Raw genomic sequence first — 10,109 nt, 5'->3', positions numbered from 1 at the left:
CACTCCTGAAGAAATTCTATGACTCTGTTGTGGCTTCTGCTATCTTTTATGGCGTGGTCTGCTGGGGCGGCAGCATCTCTGCTGGGGACAGGAAGAGACTGAACAGGGTGATCCGAAGGGCCAGCTCTGTTCTAGGATGCCCTCTGGACCCAGTGGAGGTGGTGAGTGACAGGAGAACGGCGGCTAAGCTGTCATCCCTGATGGACAACATCTCCCACCCCATGCAGCAGACTGTGACAGCACTGAGCAGCTCCTTCAGTGGGAGACTGCGGCACCCACGGTGTGGGACGGAGAGATTTCGCAGGTCTTTCCTCCCCACTGCTGTCAGACTCCATAATAAAGACTTTAACTGATCAAGCACACACATCCATACATATGCAATAATACTAAGTGCAATAATCCTTTCTGTCATCGTTGTATTTTTACTCAGTTGTATATAGTATTTGTATTTGTATTCTATTTTTATCTTATTGTATATTTATTTTATTTTATTCTACTGTATATAGTATTTTATTTTATTCTATTCTGTACAGTTGTGTACTGTATTTATTCTTATTGTATTCTAATTTTTGCCTCATAACTTTTGCACTGTCCACTTCCTGCTGTGACAAAACAAATTTCCCACGTGTGGGACTAATAAAGGTTATCTTATCTTATCTTATCTTATCTTATCTTATCTTATCTTATCTTATCTTATCTTATCTTATCTTATCTTATCTTATCCTTGTCAGATGCCCGAACCACCTCAGCTGGCTCCTTTTAATGTGGAGGAGCAGTGGCTCTACTCTGAGCCCCTCCTGGATGGCTGAACTTCTCACCCTATTTCTAAGGGAGCGGCCAGGAAGTCTATTTATGTCAAATGTACTGTACATTAAAAAGAAAAAAAAAGAATGTAATGATTTCCAAAACGTAACCTCCTAAGACATGAACTCTTTCATGGCGTGCATTTATATTTCTCTTTGCTATTTGGGCTGATTGGGACCTGATGAATGTAACAACAAAGAATTGCCTGATTTTTATTTTTTACCTGATTTTTGTTTCTGAGAAAAATGAGATCCACATATGAGCACATTCGGTTTAAATTTCGATAGAGCAGTGGCAGTATACTGTCCTCGTAAGTGGATATCAGGCCCTTGTAGAGCAAAATTTAGTATTTTGGTCTAGACAACCCAAAAAGTGATGTCCACATATGTGGACGCCAGGTCCTAGGAGATTAATAGAACACTGAAAACACACCAAATATTTGAAGTGAACGCCCCCCAAAAATACAATTTTAAGAGAAATATTAGCTTATTCTGAATGTAATGGCAGAAACATGTCTTAAAAAAAAATTGGGAAAGGGCCACTTTACCGCTGTATATAAGACTAAAAATCGGCCCTGGCATTTTTGGTTTAATTTCTAATTATTTCAAATTATTTTCCTCAATCTATCTTCTTACCATATAAATTACAATTTCCTCCATTTCTGCCTAGCCACTCTGTTTTGGGGGCTGTTGTCCCTCCTCCTGCAGTTTTTCAAAGCTAATGCTACTAACAGGAGCCTTCTGTAACTGCCCGAACTTACAAGTTGCTGCTGGTACTACTGTTGACTGTGAAGCAGCCAAGGCAGCTAGCATGTCAATTAATTTGACACATTTTGCTGCATCATTTCTAGGTTCTTTCTTTCCTTTTAGCTTTTTGCTGCACCTTTGTGCTTTTATTTGTCCATATTGCCAACCACTTGAGTCCAGAGGGAAGGTAGGGGAGGGCCCGGTTGCGTTAGGAGATTTGATTGGACAATCCAGTGTTGATAATGAAAACGAACAAATGGGCTTCTGTTGGTGTTTGTATGGTCAGTGTGCAGTGGCCCTTCAACCTGTATAATAATAGAAGGAATGCTATCCCAATCTTGTCTGATACAAGTGTCTATCTACTCAACAGTTGGGGGTCTTGACTGTGTCTTATTAAGCCGGACTGTAGTTATCGTGAGTTATGTTCTAAAACTAACCCGCGATAAGTGAAATCCGCGAAGTAGCCAACTTTATTTTTTACAATTATTATAGATGCTTTAAGGCTGTAAAACCCCTCACTACACACTTTATAGACTTTTCTCAGACAGGCACGAACATTTTCACACTTTTCTCTCTTGTTAAACACTCTCAAAATTCAAACCTTCGTAGAAAAATAAGTCCAGTATTATGGAATGAAACCAAAGATGAAACCCTGTTTTCAGGTCCACAACATGGGAATAGAGCAGCTGCCAGAGAATTCAACATTAATGAATCAATGGTACAGAAGTGGAGGAAGCAAGAAGAATGAGTTGAGTAAAGTCTGACTTATCTGACTGTTTTGTTTCGCTTAATGTACCTTATAATCTGAAAAATACAGTAACTTCTACCTTCCGTTAGCATGTCCAGAAGTCCAACTTTGTGGGCTATGGTTAGCATCTTCCTCTGCCTTTTGGGTGCTACAGCAGGTGCCTTTAACGGTGCAAAATGCTTTGTCGACATTGTTGTCTTTGTTGGGGAGAAAACTTACAAACATACAGTACACTTCAGAGTCACACTGTAGTGATCGAAGATCAAGATAAATTTGACAAGCTCAACACATTCTCCACTGTACAGGAGACACGGCACGGAAGAGATTGATTGACAATGGTCTACAGCCGATCACGACGCAGAACACAATGTGCTGTAAAAAAACAAAACAAAGCATGCAAAATTGCATAAAACTGCAGAAACAACAAAACAAAAACAGTGCAACACCAGACAGAACAGAATGATACAGACACAAGACAGTGCAGACACGACAATGCAATAGAAAAGTGCAACAGTGACAGCTGGTTGTGCAAAAACACTGACCACTGTGCAAAAGGTAACTTGATGTATGAAGGTGTGTGTGTGTCAGTCCAGCCAGAGTCCTTTTCATCAACTTTAGCTCAGCTTTTAACACGATCATTCCACAGCAGTTGGTGGACAAGCTGATGGTATTCGGCGTGAACCCGGCAACCTGCAACTGGGTTTTCAGCTTCCTGACAAAGCGGCAATAGACAGTCAAGGTGGGCAGCCACACATCAAAGACCATCTTAGAGAGCAGAGGCTCTCCTCAGGGGTGTGTCCTGACACAACTGTGGTTGGTCTCATCACTGACAACGACGAGTCTGCCTATAGAATGGAAGTGGAGCAGCTTGAAGTGTGGTGTAGACCCCACAATCTCTCCATCAATGTGGACAAAACAAAAGAGATGGTGATCGATTTCAGGAAGGCTGGCAGAGATCACCACACTGACCTCACCATAGATGGTACTGCTGTGGAGAGGGTCGGCAGTGTTAAGTTCCTGAGTGTACACTTTGCTGATGACCTGTCCTTCTCCATTAACACCACACCAGTTGTCAAAAAGCACAAAAGTCTCCACTCCCTAAGGAGACTCAGAAAAGCAGCACTCTCCACACTTCACCTCACAACTTTTTACAGAGGCATCATCGAAAATATCCTGACACAAAGTTTTACATCTTGGTTTGGCAGCTGCAAGTCCTATGAGAAGCGTCAACTCAGTAGGATTGTTAAGAAGATTGCCCCCCCCATCGCATCTCTCTACACACAGCGCTGCATATGCAGAGCTATCTACATCATCAGAGACCCCCACCACCGCTCGCATGACCTGTTCTCCCTTCTGCCATCTGGCAAGAGGTACAGGAGCATCAGCTGCAGAACCACCAGGATGCTGGAAGGGTTCTTTGCACAAGCCGTGAGACTGATAAACAGACTGTGACCCATCCCCACCCACACAGCTATTCACACAGCTACACTGTGAGGTCCACAAACGGACTGTAATGCCCCCTACCTACACACACACATACACACATACAATACACTCCCCAGATGCATACACTACCTAATTTAACCATCCCCTTCTGTGAAAGGACTGCTGCTGTCTACCCGAATGAATGTGACTTGAGTTTGTTTTAGAACTTAGATTTTATGTTATTTATCCATAACTATTGTTGCAATTCATTACTGCCTTTTTACTGCTCTTTTTAAACTTATTCTTTTTAGACTGTATTGTTTATTGCACTGTAGAGGCCGGTGAGAAACAGTATTTCGTTTCAGGCTGGATAACACCATACGAAATGACAATAAACTTCTTCAGTCTTGAGTGTTCAGGAGTCTGACATCTTGGGATAAGAAACTGTTGTGCAGTCTTGCAGTGCCGAATGCTTCGGTACCTCTTGTCAGAAGGCAGCATGGTAAAAAGTTTGTGTGAGAGGTGCATGGGATCCTCCACAATGCTGGTGGCTTTGCAGATGCAGCGGGTACGATAGGTGGGCACAATAGGCAGTTCTTACTATCCGTTGCAGGGTATCGCAATCCGATATGGTGCAGTTACCATACCAGACAGTGATGCAGCTGCTCAGGACACTCTCGATAGTCCACCTGTATAAGGTGGTGAGAATGGATGGTGGGAGATGGGCTTTCCTCAGCTTCCGCAGGAAGTAGAAGCGCTGCTGGGCCTTCTTGGTTATGGAGCTGGTGTTGAGGAACCAGGAGAGGTTCTCTGCCAGGTGAACACCAAGGAATTTGGTGCTCTTGACAACCTCCACAGAGGCTCCATCAATGTTAAATGGACAGTGATCTCTCCATGCTCTCCTGAATTCGACAATCATCTCTTTTGTTTTGTCCACTTTCAGAGACACCTTGTTGACTCTACAGCAGTCTGTTAGCTGTTGCACCTCGTCTCTGTACGCTAACTCATCGCTTTTGCAATCATGTTATCGGCAAACTTGATGATATGGTTTGAACTGTGCATTGCTGCACAGTCACGAGTCAACAGAGGCTGAGCACACAGCCCTGAGGAGCTCCAGTGCTCAGTGTGGTGGTGTTGGATATGCTGTTACCAATCTGGACTGAGTCGATATTTATACCAGTGCTGACTCCTCCTCCTCGCTAGATCGTCTGCTATCCAGAATCAGTTCTAGGCTCTCTCATGTTTTGGAATCGTTTTTTGTATTGTTACCAGTGTTGGGGAATAACGGAATACATGTACCGGCGTAACATATTTAAAATACAAAATATCAGTAATTGTATTCCGTTACAGTTACCGTTTAAAAAGGTGGTATTTAGAATGCAGTTACTTTGTTGAAATAAAGGGATTACACGGCGGTCTTTTCCTGTTTCATATGCTAGGCTGTCCCATCTTTTTTTGGTAATTCCACGCTGGTGGAAATCCAAACAAAACGCGCATTAAGAGGCTCTAATGCCTGTGCCTCAATCTCATGGTCCATGTCACCTCTACTTGCAGCCCGCATAATGACGTGACGAAATTTTTTTTTAAATTATTGTTCAAAAATTAATTAATATGAAGGCTAAGAGCATTCCGCCTAAACGGACATTAACACGCGAGGTTGACAGCGCTCCTGCTGAGACACAGGATGGATGCACTGCGTCATCTCAAGCAGTGCCACCCGAGGGGCATTGCTATCTCTCAGTTTCACACAAGCAGCCCTGCCTCTGCCAAACAGCATTACAAATTGCTTGTGCTGGGAGGACGAACTGGCGGTATCGCAATGAGCTCCCGGATGAAGAGGCTGGTGGGAGCAGAGAATGTAGCTGTGGTGGAGCCCAGCGAGATCCACTACTATCAGCCAATATGGACCCTGGTTGGTGCTGGTGCAAAGACTGTAGCGTCCTCAAGCCGTCCCACTGCGAGTCTTATGCCATCTGGAGTGAAATGGGTGAAATCTAAGGTTCAGGAAATTAACCCAGAGACAAATACTGTACGCACAGATGACGGGACTGAAATCTCATATGAATATTTGATTGTGGCACTTGGTTTAGAGCTCCATTATGAGAAGATCAAAGGACTCCCAGAGGGGTTTGAGCACCCAAAAATTGGCTCTAACTACTCTGTCCAAACTGTGGAGAAGACGTGGAAAGCATTGCAGGATTTCAAAGAGGGCAATGCTGTGTTCACTTTCCCAAATACTCCTGTGAAATGTGCTGGAGCGCCACAAAAGATCATGTACCTGTCAGACGCCTACCTCAGGAAGACGGGCAAAAGAGCAAAAGCCAATGTGATCTATAACACATCATTGCCTGTGATCTTTGGGGTAAAGAAATACGCTGACTCACTGTGGGAGATTGTGAAAAAGCGTGACCTACAGATTAACCTGAGGCACAACCTGATTGAAGTGCGCGCAGATAAGCAAGAAGCTGTGTTTGAAAATCTTGGCAAACCAGGGGAAACCAAAGTTATCGAGTATGAAATGCTTCATGTTACACCGCCAATGGGACCCAGCTCGGTGATTAAAGGCAGTCCGCTGGCCGACGAGATCGGCTGGTTGGATCTGAACAAAGAAACTCTCCAACATACCAAGTATCCAAACGTGTTTGGGATCGGAGACTGCACCAACCTTCCCACATCCAAAACCGGAGCAGCTGTCACGGCACAGTCTGCCGTCTTGAGCCGAACTATCAGCAAAATATTGAAAAAAGAAAAACCAGATAAGAAGTATGATGGGTATACTTCACATGTCCCTTGGTCACAAGCTACAACACAGTAATCCTGGCAGAGTTCGACTACAACGGACAACCGCTGGAAACGTTCCCCTTCAACCAAGCCAAGGAGAGGCAATTAATGTACCACATGAAAGCAGATGTGATGCCTCACCTCTATTGGCATGGGCTTCTTAGGGGGCTGTGGGGCGGACCGGGACCTTACAGGAAAATCATGCATCTTGGGATGAAATGAAACCTCATCTTCAGTTTGAATCTGAAAGGAAATTCATTGTGTAATCATCTACCCAAGGGTGCTCACGCATATGGATAAAGGAGTAATGTGAATGTTTTGAACATCATGATTAATCGGTCTCACAGAAAAGCTCATTTAAGTAGCGTTTTTGATATTACTGTGGAATTAAACGACTGGAATGATGGAGTGGGTCTAAACTGCTCATAGATCAGCTGGTTTTTTTTTTTTTGGTTTTTTTTTTTGGTTTATTGGTACTTTTGACAGCCCAATGAATGGCCGGTCGAGATGCTTTCATAAGCCAGAGATGGGGCTTTTATAGGGACAGAGAACAAAAGTTTGTAGAACACTCTTACTCCACACCTCTGGTGTTTTTTGTTGTTGTTTTGTTTTTTTCAGTTATAGTTGGTCGGCATTGGCAAAATTTATATAGTGACATTAAAAAACCAACTCTAAATTCAGATTATTTCAGGGTAGCCTTTAAGCACAGCATATAAATATTACTCTTTCCCAGATTGCTACATTTAAAACCATGCACATGTGTACAGTTTAGTCATTGTGCGTGAGATGTGTTCAAGTCTTTGGCTTTATTTAGAGTTTTAAACTAATCAAGCTACCACACATTGTGTAGGATTTGCCATTTGGGGTGTTTAAACATTAACATGCAGGCTACAACAAGTGCTTTTTCTTGCATTTAGACGTCAGTGTCTGAAGTAGAGTTTTGTACATGATGATTTTTTTTTAATTTTTTTTTTATTAGTCCTCAACTGAGGCGAAAACATCTTGGTGGCTGTACAGTCAACGCTAGCTTCATTGTATTAAAACAAAACAAAAAAAATCCTATAATCATTAAAATGACTGAAGCTTATGAAACCTCAAAAAAAAAAAAAATTTATATGAAGGCAATAGGCAGAGTGTTACAGGCATCGCCCTAAAGAATGTAGCCTCATGGGCAGTGTAGTCCAGTTTTAAGTAAGCTATTAAGACTCGACTGTACACTGTGTTCGTGTTTTTCTCCGAAACAATAAATTCCGTTGGAGCAGCCTTTCAAAGTCTCTCTCTGTCTCTTGCTAGCAAAGTTGACCCAGACAACAAAGTAAAGCTAGTTTTCAGCTACGAGCCCAACACGGAACCGATGTATTAGGAGCCGCGGACCCGTTTTATATACGCGTGAAACAGTTTTCTATACGAGGTCGCTGCAAAAAGTGCAGCCTTATCTAATGTCCACCCTACTGTTACTCATTTTTTATTAAGATTTAAAAATCTAATTGCTATTGGTATCTTTCAGTAGTAGTAATAAATCACACAGCAATAGTACATTCATGTAGTTGTAAAACGCATAATCTTCAGTCAATTCCACGGACCACTCTAACCTGCTGCTTGCAGTAATCAACAGCCTGCTCGCCTTTCCCCTACTCACACACATTTATGTCTGTATGCAAATATATGTATGTATATATACATATATTAGTGCTATCAGCGTTAATCTTGTTAAAATGACATTAACGCCATAAACGCATTAACGCGGCAAATCTCCGTTAGCGAGTTAACATGGATTGCCCCGTGCAAGGGCTGCATAGCTTTAACGCATCAGCGCAGTTAGCTCGTTAACGCAGCCCCTCTCACGGGGGCTGCATTAAAGAGCTAATGCGGTTATGGTGTTAACATCATTTTAATGAGATTAACGCTGACAGCACTAATGTTTTATATATATATATAATTCCCCTCACGCCCCTGGTGGTCTTCATCCTTCAAGCTTGGGTCCTCTACCAGGAGCCTGGGAGCTTGAGGGTCCTGCGCAGTATCTTAGCTGTTCCTAGGACTGCGCTCTTCTGGACAGAGATCTCCGATGTTGTTCCTGGGATCTGCTGGAGCCACTTGCCTAGTTTGGGAGTCACCGCACCTAGTGCTCCGATTACCACTGGGACCACTGTTACCTTCCCCCTCCACATTTTCTTGAGCTCTTCTCTGAGCCCTTGGTATTTCTCGAGCTTCTCGTGTTCCTTCTTCCTGATGTTGCTGTCATTGCAAACTGCTACATCGATCACTACAGCTGTCTTCTTCTGTTTGTCTACCACCACTATGTCCGGTTGGTTAGCCACCACCATTTTGTCTGTCTGTATCTGGAAGTCCCACAGGATCTTAGCTCGGTCATTTTCCACCACCCTTGTTCAAATGCACAGATGTTCCTGTATACTAAGCTGGCCACTTGGTTATGGCGTTCCATGTATGCCCTGCCTGCTAGTATCTTACACCCTGCTGTTATGTGCTGGATTGTCTCAGGGGCAACTTTACACAACCTGTACCTGGGGTCTTGCCTGGTGTGATAGAACCCAGCCTCTATGGATCTTGTGCTCAGAGCTTGTTCTTGTGCTGCCATGATTCGTGCCTCTGTGCTGGCTTTCAGTCCGGCTTTGTCCAGCCACTGGTAGGATTTCTGGATATCAGTCACCTCTGCTATCTGCCGGTGGTACATACCGTGCAGGGGCCTGTCATTCCATGATGGTATCACCTCTTCCTCCTCATTCTTGGGTTTCCGCTGCCTGAGGTATTCACTGAGCACGCGGTCAGTTGGGGCCATCTTACTGATGCATTTGCGGATGTTTGTTGTCTAATCCTGGACTGTGGTGCTGACACTCACCAGTCCCCGGCCTCCTTCCTTCCGCTTAGCATACAGCCTCAGGGTGCTGGACTTGGGGTGAAACCCTCCATGCATGGTCAGGAGCTTTCTTGTCTTTATGTCAGTGGCTTCTATCTCCTCCTTTGGCCAACTTATTATCCCAGCAGGGTACCTGATCACGGGCAGGGCGTAGGTGTTGATGGCCCGGATCTTGTTCTTACCATTCAGCTGACTCCTCAGAACTTGCCTGACCCTCTGCAGGTACTTGGTGGTTGCAGCTTTTCCAGCAACCTCTTCATGGTTCCCATTTGCCTGTGGGATCCCCAGGTACTTGTAACTGTCCTCTATGTCTGCAATGTTGCCTTCTGCTAGTTCGATCCCCTCCGTTCTGACTACCTTCGCTCTCTTTGTTACCATCCGACTACATTCATCCAGTCCGAATGACATACCGATGTCATTGCTGTAAATCCTGGTGGTGTGGATCAGTGAATCAATGTCTCATTCACTCTTGGCATACAGCTTGATGTCATCCATGTACAGGAGGTGGCTCACAACTGCTCCATTCCGTAGTCGGTATCTGTAGGCAGTCTTGTCAATGATTTCACTGAGGGGGTTCAGGCCTATGCAGAACAGCAGTGGGGACAGAGCATCTCCATGGTAGATTCCGCACTTGATGGTTATTTGTGCTATGGGCTTGAAGTTGGCCTCTAGTGTTGTACGCCACATCCCCATTGAGTTCCTGATGAAGGCTCTTAGGGTGACAGAG

General features: G+C 44.0%; 1 pseudogene; it reads left to right on the top strand.

Annotated features, from left to right (window-relative positions):
* The first annotated feature begins 5,367 nt into the window (after positions 1-5,367).
* LOC146650754 (sulfide:quinone oxidoreductase, mitochondrial pseudogene) lies at positions 5,368-6,934 on the top strand (annotated as a pseudogene).
* Positions 6,935-10,109: the final 3,175 nt, after the last annotated feature.

Source organism: Rhamphochromis longiceps, linkage group LG16 (assembly GCF_057381845.1).
Source record: "Rhamphochromis longiceps isolate RC_006_pf linkage group LG16, R_longiceps_female_GT1.1, whole genome shotgun sequence".
In the NCBI taxonomy this organism is placed as follows: domain Eukaryota; kingdom Metazoa; phylum Chordata; class Actinopteri; order Cichliformes; family Cichlidae; genus Rhamphochromis; species Rhamphochromis longiceps.
This window is presented reverse-complemented; position numbering and strand designations above follow the sequence as displayed.